Here is a 24,310-nt window from a genome sequence, read left to right as displayed (position 1 = left end):
CAAAGTAAAACTTTCACAAATACTTACTTAGCAAATATGAAAGACAATTTGAATAATTTCACATTTTTATACTGAAAATACGTAAAATACTTTAAAATTACATAAGCTATGAATCCATAATATCTACCTACCTTAGATTCTTAGCAGTTACAATCTTAATTTTAAAAGAGTTTCAACTTTATCTATGATATTTTCCTCTCAAAAATCCATTAGAGTTTTAGGATGATTTTTGGTCATTTTCTTGACTAAAAAATATTCAACACAATACTGAAAAACTAATTCCAAGAATTAAAGAGAAACCGAACTTCAAAACTTAAGAAAATACTTATCTTTCTAACGATTTATAACCTTCTCTTGACTGTGAGCCTTCCTCCTCTTCTTTTCTTCTTCCTTTACTCTCATGAATTTAGTAGAGTTTCCCAATGGTTTTTATTTAAACCCTCATAATATTATCAAAAATCACACACTTGTACTCCTTCCTTCCTCACCTATATGCTTTTCACTATTTTTCTCTCATCCAAAATATCTCTTCCTCCCTTCACCCATCCCCTGTTTATAGGAGTGGGGAGCCATGATAGAAAGTTTGCCACCATTCCGTCATATCATTTCATCTAAAAGTTGTCATCTTTCATCATGTCACTTTATTTAAAAGGTTACCACTTTTCACATGCCACTTTATCTAAAAAGTTACCACTTTTTATATGCCACTTCATATAAAAGTTGCCACTTCTGTTATGTCATTTCATCAAAAAGTTACAACTTTTCATTATACCACTTCATCTAAAGATTCCAACCTTTTTCCATGTTTCTTCATGCTTATTCCATCTCCTTCATCCTTATCCATCCTTTTTTTGTTTGACTCTAAATTATGTCCTTAACCTTACTATATATTTCTAAACACATATTGTAACACCCGCCAATCACTGTACTTTAATGATTTGGAAACCTTATTTATACGGACTGTGCTCACGTTGAACTTAATTAATTTACTCTGCTTAATATTTATCATGATTTGTAAATCTGATTAATTTTTGTTTAATTTTAAATTTTATTATTTAATTTTGGATTTAACTTTTTTAAATTAATTATAAAAATTTGAGAGAAATCGAAAAAATGGAGAATCAGGAAGAAAATCCCGCAGGGAGAAAGGTTGTCTGTGAGGGTGCAGGGCACTTTGCACGTGCACATGCATGCACAATAGCCGCTGGACATAGGCACAGCATGCACATCCCATCTGTACACACACACACGTGTGCAAGTCTCGTCCGCGCGCACGGCACAGGGTCAGGACTTGCATGCGTCCTGTTGTGCGCTAGCAGGCTGTACACGCATCACCTCTCGAGCAGACAAGCACTGCACACTGTTGGCGCTCTGTCCGCAGAGTAGGCCTGCGTGGATAGACCCTATGCGCCTGGGGCCTATGCGCAGTAAGCCTGCGCGTAACGCCCAGTGCATTGGCTGGGGCAATGCAACCTCGGGCAGTGTATTGCCACCATCGGTGCAGGAGGCCCTCCTCCCTTGTTATTTGTGTCGAACATCTTTTTTTGCTCTCTCTTCATTGGATTTCACCACTTGACATGAATTTAATGGTTCTAAACTTTATAAATTGCCCTTCCCCTTCCCTTCCTCTCAACACTTCCATTCTTCCATTTTTCAAGATTTAAAGAGAGAGAAAGATAGTACTCTAGTGAGAGAAGAAGAAAAAGAAAGGAGAACGATGAAGGAGAAAACATCAAGGTTTCAGTAAGGAATTCTTGTAATTCTTTCGACGTTTTAAAGAGTATTTTTAGATAAACTAATTTAATATGATTGTGATTTTGCCTATTTTGTATGCCTCTGTCTTCAGATGAGTCGAATTGTTCTTATCTTCAAGCATGCTATGTGATTGCAGAAAGTTGATGAATTGCATGTAGTAAATATAATATGTAATCAGTAAACATAAAAAGTATAAAAGAAAAAAAAGAGAAAAATGGAGTGGAGCTTGTATGGTCCAAAGTGTATCTGTATTGACATGCATATTTCATTAAATGTCTCGTTGGGCTCTTTATCTCTAAGGGGCATCTGTTCCCCTTGCCCTTCAGGGTATCTATTTCCCCCTCCCCTATCTGGTCTAGAAAGATGTAAGAGGACCACTCCTAATGGATGACGCCGTACCCTCTAACGAGAGTGGTATTGCACTATCTGCAAAGGTGTAATGTCGTGACTATAGATATCTATTAGACCCACTATGGCTGGTACGACCGTGGTCATAAATCATACCATGGTTTGGTCAGCCAGAAATGGGCCTAAGCAAATTACCGTATTTGTATCTGATTTGGTCATTCCACTTAGGTAGTTGAAAATTTGTATATGCTCTTAAAGATGGAAGTTGTAACGACTTCACAAAGCATGACACAAAAATCTAAGCATTTTATGATTTATTTGATTTTTTCTATTATCTAGCATGATGTATGTTTGTTGTCTATATTAACATACCGTTTTCTTAACAAATAAATAGTTTTCATAATGTGAGATAGGTAAATGAGGAGGTTAAGTGGTAAGCTCTTAAGTCAAAATAATTAACATTTGAAATCTTACGATGTTAATTTAATACTGTTTTCCTTACTGAGCATACGAAACTCAGTTTTTCTATGCCACCATCCAAATAAAGAAGAAAGTGAGGAACCGCAAGCTGACCTATCCTTAGAAGTCTATGAGGATCCCATAGATTCACAAGTCGGAGTTCATGACTGTTCCTGCACTCTGATGAGTCCAATAACATAGTGAAATAACTGGCCCTTATGTTTTGTTTTGTATTTCGTAGCCACTTCTGGTCTCAGTATATGCATGCATTGGACTCATATATATTTGTAAGGGATTTGTAATAATTTTGTTCCTCTACAAAAATTTTACCATGCACTCGTTATTTTGTATCTGTATCTGACACCCATGTGCCTTAATTAGCACTTGGGATGTCACACATATAAATGCTAAATTAAATATATCAAACATAAAAAATTAACTTAGTGGTATTTTCGAGCTATCATATCCTCTCCCCCCCTTAAAAAAGAAATTTGTTCCTCTAAATTGGACTTACCAATGGTCACAAATAGATGTGGGTATTTGGCCCCTGTGACACCCCGAAAACCTTTGCGTTTAATTTGTAATTGTGAACACTATTTATTTGGGTCCTAAGGCGGCTTAAACTCTTTAATTATTTCATAATCTTAATTTTTAGATAAATATCATATTTCATAATTTCAATTCGTATTTTTAATTTACTTAAATAATTCTTAAAATTTATATTTTTATTATTTTGTCGTAAAAAATTTATTTTCGTCATTATTATTTTTTTAAAAAAATTTCAGGAGAAAAAGACGAAGAAAAGGTGGAAATCCCGTAGGAAAATGCTTGCGGGAAGGGTCCTACCTGTACGAGCATCGCACGCCGCTTGTGCGTGCACGTTCACAGCTAGCACAAAACGTGCACATTGCACCCATGTCCTATCTGCGTGGGGCACGAGGCCCGATCTGTGCGTCCGTCCCATCACGCGTAGACGGGCACGGCTCCGTGAGCTCTATGCGTGCGCCATCTGGGTGGTAGGCCTACGTGGTAGGCTTGCGAGCACCACCCTGCACGCTGTAGGTCCTCCACGCGATAGGCTAGGCTGACACACTTGCAAGCTTTTTAGTAGCGCGCAATCGATTGGGGCAGCGCACTACTACCTCGGGCAGTGCGCGCTGCCATTTTGGGCGACGTGCGTTGCCTTGAGCAGTGATCTATCGCCAGTTTAGGCAGTGTGTCATTGTCACTTGGGTGACGTGTCACCATCCTTTGGGTGGCGCCCCTCTATTTTTTGCACTACCATCACATTGTGTCATTCATTCATCGATCACATTTGTCAGTCGTCACATCACTTCCTTTTCTATTTACTTTCTCTCTCCTCACCAGATTTCGTCACTTGGCACAAATCTGACGATCCCCATTTTTTATAAATAGGGACCCTCCCTTCACCATTTCTTCATCACTTCTATTCCATTCTTCCATCCTCCAAGAGATTAGAGAGAGAGGGAGTGATCTAGAGAGAGAGGGAGAAGAGAAGAAGAAGGTGTAGGAATTTCAAGGTTTCGGTAAAGAATTTACTATTTACTTTTAAACATCCTAAGGAGTATTTCTAGAGCAAATTATGAACCTTGAATTTATGATTCACATGATTATGTTTAAATGCTTAAACGAAGTAAATTTTACTTGATAATGCATGTTATATGATCGTATTTGAACTTGATAATTTGTATGTGATTTAAATGATATAATTCTTGATATCAAATATTGAAATATGAGAAGGTGATTAAAGCATGAAATGGTATAAGAAACATGTATCTGTATTGACATGCATAATTCATAAAGTGTTTTGTTAAGCTTTTTATCTCAGATGGGTTTCTATTTTCCTCCTCCCACACCTGGTCTGAAAAGACGTGAGATGATTTCTCCCTGTAGATGATGGTGTACCCTCTAACGAGAGTGGTTACATGATATTACTATAGGGGTCACCCTTGACGAAGTACGGCCGTGGCCATAGTTTTACTAATAGGACCACTGTGGTTGGCACAGTCATAGTCATAGATTATGTCATGGTTTGACAAGTCGTAAATGTGTTGTTTGTTTGGTAAGCCACAAATTACTATTATAACTGAACTGGTCATTCCACATGACTTCGCAAAGAAATGACACAAAATATTGTGCATATCATGACTTATTCGATTTTTTCTATTATTAGTATGATTGATTTGATTGATATGACCATGATGTGTGGATTTGTTGTTTTTTTCAATAAACAAATTATTTTTATAAATTAAGAAATGACCCTGACATGACTTCTTATTGTAAGTGTTGATAACATAATTACTCACTTTCAAAATCTTATGATGTTATTTAAATATTATTTTTCTTATTGAGTATATGTAACTCACCCCTTTTCATGCCCCCTCCAGATGAGGAAGATAGTGAGGAACCGATCGCTGACCTACCCCTTGAAGTCTATGAGGATCCCATGGATCCACAAACTTTGAGTGCATGACTTGTCTGGCATTCTGATGAGTTCTTTCAGATAGTGAAAGAAGTGGCCCTTTTTCTATTTTGATATTTTGTATTTTATTGCCATTTCTGGCCTCAGTTTAATGTGTAATTGGAACTCATATATTTTGTAAGGGATTTGTAATAAATTTGCTATGTTGCATGCAATTAACTACTATGCACTCATAATCTGTTTTTGTATCTAGCACTCTTATGCCTTAATTAGCATTTAGGATGTCATATTTCCTCTTCTGGCTCCCATGTGGCTTCTTCAGTTGAATGAGACTGCCATAGTACCTTTACTAAGGAGATTATCGTGGACCGTAATATCTTTTCTTTATGATCTACTATTTGCACAAGAAGTTCAATGTAGGATAGGTTGTCCTGAAGTGCAAGGAGTTCATATCAGAGTGCATGAGATGGATCTGGGTGATATTTCTTCATCATCGACACAAGAAAGACACTGTGTATGTTGGCTAACTCAGGTGGCAATGTTAAATGGTAGGCCACAGCTCCCACTCTATCTAATATCTCAAGAGGTTCGATAAATCTAGGATTGAGTTTTTCTTTCCTCCCAAATCTCTTGATCCTTTTAATTGGTGAGATTTTTAAAAATACATGGTTGCCTACTTTGAATTCTAAATCTCTTCTCTGATTGTTGGCATAACTTTTTTTCCTATTTTGAGCTGTCAGAAATGTTTTCTAATCAATTTCACCTTCTGTGTAGTTTTTTTCCATTAAATTAGGTCCAACTAGTTTTTGTTCCTCAACTTATTCCCAACAAATAGGTGATCTGTAGGATCTTCTGTACAAAGCCTCATAAGGTGCCATTTAAATGCTGAACTGATAGCTATTATTATACAGGAACTTAATCAGAGGTAAATGATCGTCCCAATTACCTCACAACCCAATGACGCAAGCTAGTAGCATATCTTCTAGAGTTTGGATTATCCATTCTGATCGACCATCCATCGGAGGGTGGAAAGTCATACTAAAGGAGAGCTTAGTCCTCATAGTATTCTTTACACTGGTCCAAAATCTTGAAGTAAAATGGGGATCTTAATCAGAGATGATTGTGACTGGAATTTCATGCAATATCATAATCTCCTTAATATCGAGCCTGGCTAATTTGTTTAGTGGGTCCATTTACTTTAATAGCTAAGAAATGAGCATACTTAGTTAATCTATCAAGATAACCCAAATAGCATCGTGCTAGGATCTTATTTTAGGTAGACCCACCACGAAATCTATGGTAATATGTTCTCATTTCCACTCTACTACTTATAAGGGCTGAAGTAGTCCTGCTGACCTCTGACGTTCAACCTTCACTTATTGGTATGTGAGACATTTGGAAACAAACTCTACTATATCTTTCTTCACCCCACTCCATCAGTATTTGGTCCTCAAGTTCTTATACATCTTAGTGTTGCTAGCATAAGCAATCCAGAGTAGTGCACTTCTTCTAATATCTCATTTTCATACTATTATTAGTCAGTACACATGCTCTGCTTCCAAACCTTAATACACCATCTTTCGATAGTCTAAATTCTGGTCTAAGTCCCTTACTGACATTTTCCATAATCGACTTCAAGGTAAGATTAGACTGTTGAGCTTTTCTAATTTTCTTCACCGAAATGGGTTGTACTTTTATATTGGCTATGTATCCTCCTAATCTCTTATGTCGGACATTTAGGTTTAACTTCTAGAACTCCTCTACGAGCCTCCACTCTGAGGCAATCTGTAAGCAAGAGTGCAAGTACTCTTCCTATTAAGTGCATATATAACCATATTTTGTTTTTCCCGATGGTATAGGATCTTCCAATCATAATCTTTAAGTAAATCCATTCATCTCTTTTGGTGTATAATAAGTTCTTTATGTGAGAACAAGTACTTCAAACTCTTATGGTCTATATGAATCTCAAAACTTTCCCCATATAGATACTGTCGCAAGATCTTTAAGGCAAAAACTATAACCGCTAGTTATAAATCATGGGTAGGATAATTTTGCTCATGATTCTTTAATTGTCTAAAACCATAAGCTATCACTTTTTCGTATTGTATTAGCACGTTTTAAAGAATCACTATAAATAGAGAATCCACCAGTACTGTTAGGAATAGTCAATACTGGGGCTGTTGTCAACACTTCTTCAGTTCTTAAAAACTTTCTGCCCTTTCTAGTGAGATGAGTTACTGGAGTAGCAATTTTTGAAAAACGTTCAATAAACTTCCTGTAGTATCCAAATAAACCAAGGAAACTTCAAACTTTAGTTACTATTATAGGTTTTTTTTAGTTTATTACCACTTCTACCTAAGTTGGATCTATTTATATTCTTCCTTTGAAACTATATGTCAGAGAAAGGCAACCTCTTTTAACTAGAACTCACACTTCTTAAACTTGGCATACAACTTCTTTTCCCTAAGTATCCCAAACACTATTGTTGATTCTCCGCATGTTCAGCCTCACTCCATAGATCAGTATATCATCAATGAAGACGATGATAAACTTATCCAAGAATCGCTGGAAGACTCTGCTCATCAAATCCATAAATACCATAGGAGCATTTATTAGACCAAAAGGCATGACTAAGAATTCGTAATGGCAATACCTCGTCCTAAAGGCAGTCTTAAGAACATCCTTTTTCTTAATCTTTAATTGATTGTATCCAAAACATAGATTAATCTTTGAGAATACTTGTGCTCCTTGAAGTTAGTCAAACATATCATCGAGACGAGCTAACAAATACTTATTATTTATGGAAACTTAGTTTAGTTGCCTATAATTGATATAGAGCCGCATGGTACCATCCTTCTTCTTTATAAATAGCATTAGGGCTCCCCATGGTGATACACCTAATCTGATGAAACCCTTATCCAATAATTCTTGCAATTGTTTCTTGAGTTCCTCTAGTTTGACTTTTTCCATTCGATATGGAGCCTTAGAGATTAAGGCTCGTACCAGGAATTAAGTCAACAAGGAACTTGATCTCTTGATCTAAGGGTAAACCTAGAAGATCTTCTGGGAAAACATCAAAAAATTCCTTCACCATAGGTATCTGTTGTAGATTGACTTCTTTACTTTTATTCTCCACTATGTAAGCCAAATACTTTATACATTCCTACTCAAGTAATTGTGGAGCTTGAATATAAGATATGAGACATGGATGTTCAGGCTCCCTAATTCCTTTGAATTTGAAGTCATTGGGAACATTAAAAATCATCGTCTTTACATGGAAATTATATTGGTATGGTACGCCGCCAACTAGTCCATTCCTAATGACGTCAAAATCATGCATATTTAAGAGTATGAGATCTACTAGTGAATCTCTATTAGCAATCTCTATAATACATGCTCGACAGACTATGCTAGTGGTCCAGTCCCTATTGGCTGAGGTAGAGACTACTAATACATAATCTAAAGGTGATTATTCAATGTTTAGATTCTGAGCAAACTCATGTGCTGTAAAAGAGTGTATAGATCCTGGGTTTATTAAGACCTTAGCCAAGGTACTGGAGATAGTCAGTATACCTTGGATCACATCCTAGGAGGTTTCAACATCTCTCTTTGTAAGAGCATATACTCTTTCTTGAGTTCTTCATTTAATCTGCTCTCTGTTGACAGGACACTCTTTGATCTGATGTCGAGTACTACCACATCTGAAGCATCCATTTGTCAGTTTGTGGCAGGGTGTACTACCATGGTTCTTTCCACAATGGGGGCATATCTGCTTTGGCCATTGTGTTGGGACTATGAGACTTGTCATTTGCCTTTTATCAGGTTGTTATGTCTCCTAGGTCTTCTTCTTATTATTTGGTATAAATGGTCGAACCCGCTGGATATATTGTGGGACAAAGCTTGTAGCATCTTTTGCAATTTGGACCTGTTCCAATGCGTCTTAGTAGTCATTAATCTTCATAATTAAAATTTTATTCCAAATCTCCTTAAGCAGGCCTCTTTGTTACTTTGGCTATAGACTACATGTTGACCCACCACCATAGGCAAGCCTTCGACTATACGCATGAATCTTCTAGACTTTGCTCGATACCTTCAAAGTGTGGGGAATTAAGTTTCCTAAACTTCATAATATTGTGCGAGATAGACCGATCTATGTTTAGAAATTCAAGGTACGGCGTGGACAACGGTTGGCCTAGTTCTGTCATATGGCTGGAGTTAATTCTTAAATGGCTTGAAAAAGTTCTACAAATTCAGCCCTGGTCAGCTAATCCGGGGCTTCAGGTTGTTCAGTACACTTTATAGATGGTCTTTCTCGCGTCATTCTTACAAAAGAAAGGAAGACACGAGTTGGAGGTTTAATCTTTAAAAAGAGGACATATTTCTTCCCTAGGTATTCTAAAAAGGTTTATCTACCTTAGGCCTTAGTGCAAGGGATTTGTTTTGTGAAAAATTCTGCTATGATACCATATGTGACATCCGAAGTACTAATGAAGGCAAATGGGTGTCAAATACAAATTCAGAATAATGAATGCATGATAAAATTTATGCAGTGGAACAAAATCATTATAAATACCTTAAAAATACATATGAGTTCCAATACATGCATATACTGTGGCCAGAAGTGGCTGCATACACGCAGGGCCTAAGTGTACTGGGTGCCGCGTGCGTAGGCCTCAGGCGCACAAGGCCAATCCATGTAGGCCTCTTGCGTGGACGGCGTGGACACAATGTGCAGCGCCTGTCCATGCACGAGGTGATGGAGCAGACGTGCATGCTATTCGCACGTCTTGTATGAGCGTGAGTGTGGATGGGACGTTTGCGCTGTGTGCACGTCCTACGGCCACTTTGCACTCATGCACGTGTGCACAATTACAAACACCCACGCAGGCAACAAGCCTTCTCGCGAGATTTTTTCTTCTTGTGGGAATTTTTTTTCCCATTTCGCCGTTTTTTTTATTTTTTTCTAAATTTTTTTTTTCAATTTAATTTAGTTAAATTAAAATCATTTAAAATAAAATAAAATAAATTTAATTAAAATAAAAGTTAACTAAAAATTAAATAAATAAAAATCTATCAAAATTACGAATCACAATAAATGTTAAAAAGCGTAAATTAATTAAGTACAAAGCAGCCAAATTCCCGAATAAATAGAGTTTTCAAATTATTTTAACACAGTGATGGGCAGGGTGTTACAAGGGTTAATTATTTACCATATATTATGCGTAAACACACATACTTATCACTGGTTCCCATGTACATGAATACGAAACGACATACATGAGGACTTTGAAATATTGTTACCCTCCGAACACGGAATGGTTAGAGCATGTAGATAAGATTGTTTCCTCATGCATTCGAACACATAACGATTATGCGTGGGTATACACTTGTCACTTCGCCAATACACCCGAACCTAGCATAATGCATGTGCTTTCGGAACAACTTCTTTCAATAATGAGTGACGCACAAATGTTAAAATCACATTTTAAAAACAAAAAGTGAAATAACACTTATATCAAAGTAAAACTTTAATAAATACTTAAAAAAATATGAAAGACAATTCAAATACTTTCACATTTTTATACTGAAAATACGTAAAATACTTCAAAATTACATAGACTATTAATTCATAATATCCACTTACCTTAGGTCCTTAGCAGTCACAATCTTAATTCTGCTAGAGTTTTGGCTTTATTTATGACCTTTTCAACTCAAAAATCTAGCAGAGTTTGATTTTTCGTCACCTTCTTAACTCAAAAAATAATTCTAAAAATTAAAGAGAAATCGAACTTCAAAACTTAAGAAAAGACTTATCTTTCTAACGGTTTATAACCTTCTTTTGACCGTGATCCTCCCTTCTCTTCTTTTCCTCTTCCTTTACTCTCATGAATTTAGTAGAGTTTTTTCAATGTTTTTTTATATCTAAAACCTCACAATATTCTCAAAAATCACACATTTCGTACTCCTTTCCTCACCACTATGCTTATCATTATTTTTCTCTCATCCAGAATGTCTTTTCCTCCTTTCTCCCATCCCGTATTTATAGGAGTGGGGAGCCACAAGAGAAAGGTTGTCACTATTTAGTCATACCATTTTATTTAAAAGTTGCCACCATTCTATTATACCATTTAATCAAAAAGTTGCCACCTTTCATCATGTCACTTAATCTAAAATATTACCACTTTTCACATGTCACTTTATCTAAAAGGTTACCACTTTTCACATGCCACTTCATCTAAAAAGTTGTCACTTTTCACATGTCGCTTCATATAAAATTTGCCACTTTCCATTATGTCATTTCATCTAAAAGTTACAACTTTTCATTATAACACTTCATTGAAAAAGTTCCCACCTTTTTCCATACCTCTTCATGTTTATTCTAGCTCCTTCATCCTTATCCATCTTTCTGACATTTGACTCAAACACAAATAAATGCTAAATTAAATATATCAAATAATAGGAAATTAACTCGATTGTATTTTTGAGCTATCACAATAAAATTATCGAGTGTGGACAAATAAATTTTTTTATTATATCATTTCATCATATTTTAATTATCATTATTGTTATTATTATTATTATATTTTTGTTGTGATTAGACAAAAAGTAGGATACGGAAGAAAAGTTATGCTTAAATTTGTGTAATCCTATATGAACTTACTATATTCTCTCATTCTCCCATTTTCTACTTTTTTTATTCTTCATTTTCATTCTCTAAATATCATTTTTTCTCCTATCTTCTCGTTCTTCCTCATATTTCTTCCTACCGAAGTTAGTGACTCAAAAGTAAATGAGTCAAGAATATGAAAATCTGGTATTAGAGAAGATCGAACCCAATGAAAAACTAGCAAAGAGCAACATTTTTCTATTTAAAATCTAATTTTTTCTAAGAAACTATGTTATTTGTGTTTTAATTATTCCATAAATACATAACTCTTACATATTTCTATTAATATAGAAAAAATTTACAAATAAATACTAAAAAGTATATTCACATACTAAATGGAGCCTAAATCTTTCATGTTTATAACAATAGATAATTCTCCTTACAGATAAAAATTAATTTACAAGATTCTTTTCTCAGAAAAGTAAAATATACAAAATTACAATGGCAATAATAGTAATTTATAATGAGAAGTGCATTATGAAAAGCTAAAAATAGGGAGGCACAAAAACAATGGTTGCTAAAACTATTTATTCTTTTTCTTCAAGGACATGAATTCATATTCTTTTAATAAGGTTGTATATATATTTTTTATTTAACTAAATTATTTTTTGTTACAATAGAGCAATAATAACTTATCATGTAAATACAATAATCTCGTAATAATCGAAGGTATGAAAAATGTCAAAATCCATATGATGTGTACATATTAGATTAATTTTGTCTTTTAAAAACTCATTTCCTGGCAGTTATATTGTTATTGGATAACCATCTCTCTTTTATTCAGAGCAATAAATTTTTAACTACCATTCAAGTCAATGATATACTTAATGAATAATCTAAATAGGACTCATAAAAATAACTTTTATTTATTAATATTGAAAAATAATTGTATTTGCATAAATCATCAATTGTGGAACTAACCCCAAAAAATAATTCTTCATATTTATAATTTATCTAGTTTCGTTTTTATATATGGTTTAAACTTCATGCTATAATCTAATTATAATGTTATTTTAGTAAACTTGTTCATGTAATAATCACCTATATAATTGTTTATGATTTCATCGAGGTTGATGTTTAATGAGAACAAACACATTCCTAAAGAGTAGCATATTATGTACTATTTTATACAAATTTAATAATGTAGATATTGTATTCATCACATAACAATGAACTTTATAAACTTCGCACAATTTGTTATAAAATTTATCATTTTAATGATTTTGGTTATTCAAATGGTAGCATAATAATAATAAAACAAGAAAATTTTTGTCATTATCAAAAACAATAATTATATATATTTAACATAAAATCATTACAATAATATCTCTTATATGTTCTGTTATTTAATAGATAAACACACATTATCTTCATAATAAAGATATGATGATCTCATTAATTAAGTTTGAAAGTCCTCAATACATAACGAGTTCATTAAACTGGCACATATAGATTCCTCTCATGAAAATTTACTTTCGTGTCAATGATATGATCTATCATGTTGTGATATAAAGTTGTTGTTTCACTTAAGATGACCATATTCACCTTATAGGTGTTCCATCAATATTATTAATTTATTGACAATCTTATGCCATACATAGAGAATTTTGTATATAGTTTACCTTTCAAACAAAAAAAATCTTGTATCTTATGCCATACATAGAAAACTTCAAAATTTTTTACTGACATATTGCATTCTATGAAATTATAAAAGATTACATATTTACTAGTTACTATACAATATATGTAACAACCCCAGAAACTCCAAAGGTGATAAATTATAAATTTAGTGCGGAAGCAAAATGAGAAATTAGGGTTTACATTCCTTACACAATAATTGAAAATACCAAATAGAGCTTATGGGAATAACTCTTCTAAAAGAACAACTAATAACAAAAGAAATAAATTAAAAGTAAACAAACTTAACGTCCTACTCGCAACCCTCTTGTGGATCGGGCTCTGGATCCTGGTCCTCTTGATCTGAAATGGTTAATTAAAAGAGTGAGCTACACTAGTCCAGTAAGAATATCACGCTACTCACCGACACATAAATGAAGGTTGGTATAAATCATAAAAAATAACTAATGGAGCTCTTAATTTAAGTAAATTCGTTTATCATAAATGAAATCATTTACCGCATAATTATCGTAGCAAGATTTTCAAAAACAACCTATAGAGTTAATAACATAAGACATATTACAATTTCATATACAATCAGTCGGAATAACAACCTTCCCTTTTATTAGCCTTCTGGTATCCATGGAGGTCCATAAGGATGTCCCCACTACACGTAAACTCTATATTCAACATTTTCAAATAACGGGCCATCCCCATACCTCGTCCAGTATGAGCGCCAAAAGATACCATCCCTCAATACCCTGTCCGGTATGAGGGTAAAATGGGCCGTCCCCACACCCCATCCGGTATGAGCACCAAATTATCAAACATCGATACCTCGACCGGTATGAGGCAACGTTCACGGTAAGGTTCCCTATGTAACCGGTCTATCCACCATCTCCCAAGATATCTAATAAGGCTATTGTTTTATCTATCCACTTAATCAAACAATTTTCGTGTACCTTTAATTTCCAGTCTCTCAATTCAACTGTAATTACATAAAATAAGCGAAATATGCATCAAAGGAATACAATCACATCATCATACCAATTTTATTGTATTATCATGCATTCGAAAACTGTAAAACAAGGCAATCGGTTAAACATAGCAAACAATAGTAAATAACTAGTTCTGCCTCCATTAGTAACCTGTAATTAATTATGAATATTTTTTAAGTTTCACAAAATACCACATGATTTTAAAATTAGACTTCAATTCCATAACAGGGAATAAGGTGAGGGATTATTATTCAAATTGATGTCTGAAATGCTAAACTTTTGACTGCATCTACGGGCGGTCCTCGGGTTCCCTGAATTTTCCTTCAAAGATTAAAACGCGCTTCAAGTACCTAGAAATATCCCAAAAAACCCAAAATCCATGTTAGAAAACCTTTTTAGCCAAAATTTGGCCAGTTTTGTACCAATTCCTGTGAGAAAACACGTTAAGGGACCTCGGTTGGTCAAAAAATGTCAAAAAACTAAAACTTACCGACAGTGAGGTTCTCCGGTGCTACAACTCTGCCGACTCACCTTCGTGGTTGCGTGTTTTGCTTCAGTCAACCTGTAGAAAAGTAAACGGTGATTACAATAATGGAGGAATTACGTAGAACGGGAGTTGGAAAGGGCCTCATCGGAGGCAATTTTTGCATTTTCTCGTGGCGGCACCGACGGGCTTTTCCCATTGTTTCTGGCCAATCCGCCAGTCCTTTTGCTCCATTTTGGCCGTGGGGGTACTTAAAATCAAATTTCGAGCAAAAAATATTTTTTTACCTCTTTTGGCAGCTTTCTCCCCAGTGACTGGGTCTTCTTCTCCGGCGCGGGGGGGGGGGGGGGGTGATCTGGCGACTAGGGTTAGAGTTTAATGTGAAGAGGATTATTTATATCTGTCCCCTTTTAATCTGGGCCGTCCATAGCATTTGATCTAGACCGTCCAATCGCGATTAAATAGGGAGTGAATCTGGACCGTTCATCATGATTTGATCTCGACCGTCTGATCGCATTTAAATAGGAAGTGGATCTAGGCTGTCAGTGCGCGCGAGAACGAATCTGGACCGTCTGATCACTGGCATGCAGATCGCCAGCGTGGCCTCCTGCATGATACCACGTCAGCGTGGTTTGCCACACAGCGCGCTCTGGTTCGGGATTGCTGACTGGGCGTCCTACGTGGTGTAATTTTTTAAATTCTATTTTGACCCCCAATTTCTGATTTTTCTTTCAGAAATATCCCCAGAACCCAAATTTTTACCCTTTTTTTCCAAAATTAGTTTCATTTTAATCCTGTAACGGCCCCGAAATATCCAAAGGAAATAAATTATAATTTAAGTGCGGAAGCAAAATAAATAGTTAAGGTTTACATTCCTTACACAATAACTAAAGGTACTGAATAGTGCTATGAGAATTACCATTTTTAAAGAAATACAAAAATAAGGAAATAAGCGCAAAAATAGATAAAACTAGAATCCTACTAACAACCCTCTTGCGGATCGAGCTCTGGATCCTTGTCCTCTTGATCTAAAATGGTTAAATAAGAAATGAGCTACACTAGCCTAGAAAGAATATCACACTACTCACCGACACAGAAATGAAGGTTGGTAGAAAATCAAAACAACTAATGAAACACTTAATTAAACAAATGCATTTATCAATAACAAAACTATTTACAGTCCACTTATCGTAGTGAGATTTATAAAAGCAACCTATAGAGACAATAACATAGCACTTATCATGATTTCATATGCAATCGGTAACATGCACACATTATAAATCCATATTCAACAAATCAAACAACAACTGTCACTTTCCATCAGCTTGCTGGTATCCAATGTGGTTCATAGGGATGTCTCCGCTACGCATGAACCCTTTCCTTTAACATTCTTAATTAACGGACCGTCTCCATACCCCGTCCGATAGGAGCACCAAATTACTAAACCTCATTATCCCGTCTGGTATGAGGGTGAAACGGGCCGTTCCCATACCTTGTTCGGTATGAGTGCCAAATCACCAAGTCTCGATATCTCGTCTGGTATGAGAAAACATTCATGGTAGGGTTTTCTATTGTACCCGGTCCGTCCACCATCTCCCAAGATATCCAGTGAGGCTGCCGTTTCATCCATTCACTTAATCACACAATTTTCCGTTTTTCTTTAGTCTCCATTTTCCAATTCAATGATAATCACATAAATCAAATAATACATGCATTCAAAACCATAAAATCAATCAATAAAATACTATCATGCAATTAACTGTAAAATAATTCAACAAAATCAACAATGAATAATTTCTGGTTCTGGCTCCATTAGTAACCCGTAATTAATTATGAATATTTTTTAAATTACACAAAATACCGTATTATTATTTATTTAGACTTCAATTCCATAACATAGAATAGGGTGAGGGATTCTTACTCAATTTGATGTCCGAAAAGTTAAACTGTTGACTACGCCTACTGGCATTCCTCGGATTCCCTGAATTTTTTTTCAGGAATGAAAACGCGCTATAAGTACCTACACATGTCCCAAAAAATCTAAAATTAGCCTTAAGACCCAATTTTGGCCAATTTTAAAATTCTAGCACTGCGGCTCTGCCGTGCTCTGGCAATGGTGCCGCCGCCCGCGGCAATGGTTAGCCTTGGGTCGGCTGTTTTTGGCTGAATTCAGCTGATTTTGCATCAATTCCTAGGAAAAAATACGTTAAGGAGCCTCGATTGGCCAAAAAATACAAAAAATCGAAACTCACCGACGGCCGGGTTTTCTAGTACGCCAGCTCCTCTTGCTCAAGTTGTGGTTGGGTGTTTTGCTCCGGTCAACCTGTAGAGAATGAAATGGTGATTATAATGGTAGAAAAATTATGCATAATGGGAATAGGAAAGGGCCTCATCGGAGGCATTTTGTGAAATTTTCCGCGGTGGCACTGCCAAGCTTTGCCTGCGGTTTTCGGCCAATTTGCCGGTCTTTTTTCTCCGATTTGGCCATGGGGGGGTTTAAAATTTAATTCCGAGCGAACAAAGAAATTTTTACCTCTTTTAGCGGTCAAAAGTAGCTCCGGCGCGGCGGCGGGTGGCAGTCTCTCCTTCCCAGCAGCTTGGTCTTCTTCTCCGGCGAGGGTCCCTAGTGGCCATGGTTAGGATTTGGTATGAAGAGGGTTATTTATATCTATCCCATTTTAATCTAAACCGTCCATCGCATTTGATCTGGACCGTCTGATCGCGATTAAATAGGGAGTGAATCTGGACCGTCCATCGCGATCTAATTTGGACCGTCCGATCGCGTTTAAATAGGAAGTAGATCTGGACCATTGATCGCATTTAAATCTAGCCGTCCGATCGCGTTTAGGGAGGGAACACATCCAGGCCATCCGTGCACGCGAGAACGAATCTGAGCCGTTCGATCGCGGGCACGCGGATCACCTCCGTGGTCTCCCGTGTGGTGCCGCGTCAGTGTCCATTGCCACGCAGCACGTTCTAGTTTGTCGAGCTTGCTAACTGGGCATCCTACGTGGCACAAATTTTTTAAATTATATTTTTACCCCTATTTTATGATTTTTCTTTCAATAATGCCCCCAGAACCCAAATTTTCACCATTTTTTCCCAACATCGTTTTCAATTTCATCCCCCACCAAATTTTCTTCATTTTTACACTAAATTAAAATTAAAAAATTAAAAAATTACATTTGTAATTTAATTTAATTTAGCATTACACATCCTCTATTTAATTTTCTTCATTTTTACCTTAAATAAAAATTGAAAAATTAGAAAATTATATTTATTAATTAATTTTAACTTCAATTAAAATTAATTAGGGCATTAGAATATACTAACATAAATTGTAGGTATGTGGTAATTTGCAGCTTCAATATATCAATTTATGTCCATGTATCTTTCATATAATAGAGAGAAAATGAACAAGTTGTAAAGTTTTCTTGCCAAACAATATGCTTACTATTTAAACACTATTTTAATTAAAATCTACTTGAAAATTTTCAAAATAATTTTTGAACTTCAATTGATTTTGGAACAGATTTTCAAAAAATTAATCATTGATGTTTGATTATTGTTATAGTTTGCTCTCTAATATTTTTTTAGTACTATGTGATTCCCGATATTTTTTATTTGTTTTATACGCACATTTTTCTTCTATTTTTTAGTAAAAAAAGTAAAATAATTATATCATATTTAAATGCTTTAAAAACTAAAAAATAACTTTAACTAATTAATTAAATTAATAAATTAATAACAATAAATTCATTTTAAAATTTAAAATGGTAAAAATCAATGACATATTATGAAAGTAGTCATATGTCGAAAAAAACATATAAATAATAGTTATTTATAGATAGTATAACTAATATAATGACTGATAATAGACATTAAAACAATGTATTTTAAATAAAAAAATGTATATGTAATGAATATTAATTTTTGTAATTTATGAAATTCACCTCATTTTAAATATTCACTTAATTATAAATTTTTTTCTTCCTCACAATATAATCTCCCCAGCTACTGTTAGAATTTAATTTTACAAAGGTTACAAAATTTTTAGTTAGTTTTAAGGTAAAAAATTATAATTAGGAAAAAAAAATTAGATGCATGAAGACAAGAAATCTATTATATCATCTCATTCACATGTTTTAAATGGAGAATTATACAATATTTGATTAAGTGAATTAAATTAGTTTTATAAAGATTAATAATCACTTATTTATTTATTATTTAAATAACTAGTTTATTGTAACGATCTGAACTCTCATTTAGAGTGCTTATCGCATGCACATAATAAAATAGTAAAATAATATAAAAATTATATTCTTATGCCGCAATCTAAATTAAAAATTACATCCCTTGCAACGTTTGACTTAATTATCTCACCTTCATGAGATATATCTAATGTCCAAAAATAAATTTGCAACAAAATAAATAAATTACCTTAAGTTATTAATAAAAGAAATTAAATAAATCTCCTAATAATTCTCTCGTTGATTAGGAGCGTGATTCTAGGTATTGTAATATAAAAAAGATAAATGATGAACATAGTGAGATAACACACTCAATAAGTGAATAGTACCAGAAATAATACAGTAACTCATCTAAGTTGGTAGAAAACATAAAACTACCGACAAAGAGAGTTTAAAAACACTTCTTTTTTCATTTTTTAAAAACATGTGATATTTAGTTTATTCATATATTTAAGCAGTAAACAGTTCAGTAACATCAAAATTTAGTATCCAGTATAATAATTTAAGATATAAATAATTTAGTAAACACTAATTCATTATTTCAGTATTATAAGTTTTATACATAACTTTATATTCATTCATACCATCCTACATCTTACTAAAAATACTTTCATCCTCACGATGTCACTTCCGCCAGTATCAATGAAGGCAGTAAGGATCTCCTCTACCACGTGGATACATAATAGTTCATAGTTCACAGTTCACCGTTCATAATATACAATATACAGTTCACAGTTCCATAGTACTTATTACTTAGCCACATATGTCTGGAGCTATATGTAACACCCCAAATTTTTGTGTTTTAATTCAAGAAGTAACTCGGCAGACAATTCATCGCAAACATCGTCATCGACGTCATCTGGGAGGGCCTAACATAGAAAGGGTGAGTTATATGAAACTCAATAAGGCATATAGTATTAAATTGACATAAGTAAGAAATTTTACAAAATTAAAAATGTTTAAGAAATACCTTTTTCTGGTTACCATTTTTCAACGATCCATTAACATAAGAAAAATGTTTAATATCAAGATCATCAAATAATATAAAGATAATGTATCAAAAGAGAAAATAAGACAAATCAGACAATAACAATTATTAGTCTTTTACCATACTTCACACGAAACTTGTTACGAATTTGTATCTACTGGTTAATACGAACTTTCAACTACCAATGTGGTGAGACTAACGGCAATTTACGGCTTGTTCAACCATAGAACATTTTTGATTCGCCATACCATAGCACTATCTATGATCACGGTTGACCTAACCACTGTGGTCCTAAAGACTATGATCACGGTCGTACTTTGCCATAGTGGTCCTAAGAAATCCCACACGCTTTCATGCTATTATCCATAGAGAGTGATCATCTTACATCTTTTCAGAAAGGGTGGAGACAATAGAAGTAGATAAAATAATCTAATGGATTAATTCATGTTTCATTTATCCATTCATATTTTTCATGCCATGTCAACAATTTCATATAATTCATTATAACTTCAATTTCATTTCAATTTGTTCATAATAATGTAAACATTTTCAATACATGCATTTAAACAACATTATAAAAAATAACTCATTACACCCTCAAAATCATGCTACAATAATGCTAAAAATCAATATTCATTTCTTTAATAGATCGTGCCACAACCATGCAATAAAATTAACATTCATTTCTTTCTTTTTCTAAAAAATGCATCTTAGAATATGGAAAAAAATACTAAATTCCTTACCGATACCGAAGACTCTTTGTAAGCTAGTCCTCCCCATTTCTCTTTAAACTTTTCTTCTCTCTCTAACTCTCTTTCTGTAAAATTTTGTGTTTGAAGGTGAAAATGGGTAAGGAAGAGTGGCGAAGGAGGTCTTATTTATAAAGGGAGAGAATTGTTGGATTTGTAACACGTGTCGTGAATTCGTAAGGAGAGAGAAAATAATGATGTCACTATTTTCAATCGGTCAAAAGGAGGCATGACTCCTAAGGGGACAGCAGCGGCGATGTGGAGCTCGAGGCAACGGTGGTGGCAACATGAGGCTTCAGCAGAACGAGGCTTTAACAGCAATAGTACGAGGCTGCAACGGCAGCAGCGGTAGGGCAGCATAGGGCATTCGTAGAGTGGTTGTATGGGGCCCAATGGGTTGTGTAAACGAACGACGTGTTCACTCATGCGTTGGGTTGGGCCCTCATACGCGCAGGTGTCCTACACCTGTCATGTCTTATAAGCGCGTGCAGAGCTGCGTGTTTGATACGACAAAGCTGTGCATGGGATCTACGCGCAGGATGCGCGTACATGGAGCCGTGCGCCTGACATGCACATCTGCGCACGGTACAACACCCAAGTGGATGGATCATTCACCTTGTTCACATGCCCAGCCAGCCTTGCATGCGTGCGCGTAGGCGCACAGTAAGCAGGGCAGGCAGGCTAGGGGATTTTTTCCCCACGACATTTTCCAAAATTTTTTTCTTTTCTCCTTTAATTTAAAATTTAAAAAATCTTTAACAAGGTTAAAATAAAATAAAATAACATAATAAAAAATAAATAAATTTGATAATTTTAAGTCAAAATGATATAAATTCAAAATAAAGTAAAACAAAAAAATATTACATCACAAAAATTTACTAGCTAAAGGCTCGAATAAAATAGAATCTTAATACCACATAAAGCACAAAGGTGTAGGGCGTCATATTTTCCCTCCTTTAAAAATTTTGGTACTCTAAAATTGTTATGAATAGATGTAGAAATTTCTTCTGCATTTCATCTTCCAATTCCCACGTAGCCTCCTCTAGGGTGTGATGCTGCCATTGAACTTTCACCATCGACATACTCTTGTTGCATAGCATTTTGTCGATCCATCCTAGTATCTCAATCGGGTACTTCATGTATGCTATGTTGGAGCTGACAGAAATTTCCTAAATTGGAATAAGCTGATAAGGGTTAAGGTGGTACCTTTTTAACATGAAAACGTGGAAGATGTCATACACCCCAGCAATGAAGTCCATGGTAATATGTTCCCACTTCCATTCCAGAATTGAAAGGTTGTGCAACAATCCAACAGGTCTCTGATGTTTAGCCTTAACCCTCTGACAAGTGAGGGAGAGATGTAATTCATAATGTCCCTCTTCATTCCTGGCCACTAGTACTGACGTTTCAAATCACAATATATCTTTGTGCTTCCCGGATGGATGGATAGATCAGATGCATTGACTGCCTAAAGAACGTCATCCCTGATAGTAGAAGGGAACCAAACATGATTTTAGAACTGATATAAACCATCTTTTGACATCCTAAAGTCAGGAAAATCATCAGAAGGGAACTTGTTGAGGCTTTGTGCAAGCTCAGATCATTGCAAGGTAAGCACCATTATCATAGTGGTTTAGACAGAGAAACGATATCGACTCTATTAATTTGCAACTAGATATGATCATCTGGGCTAGCATGGCTAGTTCTTTCTGACTCAGGGTATCAATGACTACATTACCTTTACTTGGGTGTTAAAGGATCTTGCAGTCGTAGTCCAACAAATCAATCAGCACCATTGCCTTATGTTTAGTTCCCTTTACGAGAATAAATACTTCAGTCTCTTGTGGTCGGTGTAGATCTCAAAGGTTTGACCATAAAGGTAATGACGCCAAATCTTCAAGGCATGTACAATGGCTACTAACTCAAGATCATTAGTGGGGTAGTTGCATTCATGGACTTCGAGCTGGCGGGAACCATATGCGACTACTTGTTCATGCTTCATGAGGACACAACCCAAACCAACATGAGAGGTATCACAAAATACCTAAAACCTTCCTGCATTGTTGGGGAGGATCAACACTAAAGCAATGCAGAGTCGACGCTTCAATTCCATAAAAGACTCTTCATATTTCTTGTCCCAATGGAAGGCTACCCCCTTCTTGGTGAGATGAGTCAAAGGGGCTGTAATCTTAGAAAAGCCTTTGATAAAATGTCAATAATAGTTGGCCATACGAAGTTACGGATCTCGGTGACATTGGTCGGTTGGTTCCAAGTCACAACTTCCTCAACTTTAGAGGGGTTGACAAAAACTGCAGCATTAAAAATCTTATGGCCAAGAAAAGATACTTGGTTCAGCCAGAAGGAACCCTTACTAAACTTGGCATAGAGGTGGTCCTCACGAAGGGTGATCATGACACATGTAGGTAATTGGCATGTTCCATCGAGATCTTTGAGTACACTAGGATGTCATCGATGAAGATGATGATATATTGATCCAGTGCATGGTAAAAAAATATATTATTAAATCCATAAAGGTTACGGGGACATTGATCAGTTCAAAGGGCATAACTCAAAACTCAAACTGGCCATGCTTATAGCAAAAGGCCGTCTTAGGAATATCTTCTTCCTTCACTTGTAACTGATGATAGTTGGACCAGAGATCAATCTTTGAAAATATAGATGGGCCAAACAACCCAAACCCAGTCTGCGACTCTCACGGGCCTTTTCTTGCACAGCCTGCACAGAATGGTTAGCCTAGCCCATCTGGGTAGCTTAAACCCGACTGACCCCCTCTCCCTTTTTTAAATATTTAAATTATTTTATAATTTTAAATTTTAAAAGACTTTGGGACCCACTTTATAATTACCCATGTTTTAAATTAAAAATCTCACATGCCTAAAATAATTTCCACATATGTTTTAAATGGAATTCACATGGGATAAACTTTGGGTTATTTTATTTATTATTTGATTGTAATTCTATCCTTCAGGATTATTTAATTAATTTATTTGTGATAGAATAATTATTTTATTATGTATTTATCCTAGATTAAGATAGAATTTTATCTAGGATATTATTTTATTATAGTATCTCACAATTTTGTACTCATCTAGATTGCCCAGAAAATGCTATAAATAGACCTTTGCCCATAGGATGTAAAAACAACCTTTGATAATAAATTTGAGAGAATTCTTGAGAGATTCGGTTTTTCTTCTTTTTGTATTTTTGCTAAAATTAGCCTCTTCAAGTTCTTCAAGAAACATGAGTCTTCAGAAGTCTTGTTGAGCCAAGGAGTGGGGATCAACTTATCGTTAAGTCCATGGCATTTTTTCTTTCCTTGTTTATTTTTCTAATATTATTTTTTGCATTCCTTTTAGGATTGTAAATTCAATTAAAGGGATGGGTTTAATTCTAGGTGGTTTTAGTTTTGGTATTGCATACATTGTGTGGGTTTCAGAAGTTGATTCGATCCTCCCCATACCCTCCCGCGTCATCAGGTATCAGAGATTTGGCTCCTAGAAATCCAAATCGATCTTTATTTGCTTTACCATT

This window comes from Carica papaya, chromosome 6 (genome assembly GCF_054855325.1).
Source record: "Carica papaya isolate Zhongbai chromosome 6, ASM5485532v1, whole genome shotgun sequence".
Lineage (NCBI taxonomy): Eukaryota > Viridiplantae > Streptophyta > Magnoliopsida > Brassicales > Caricaceae > Carica > Carica papaya.
Note: the sequence above shows the minus strand (reverse complement) of the source record.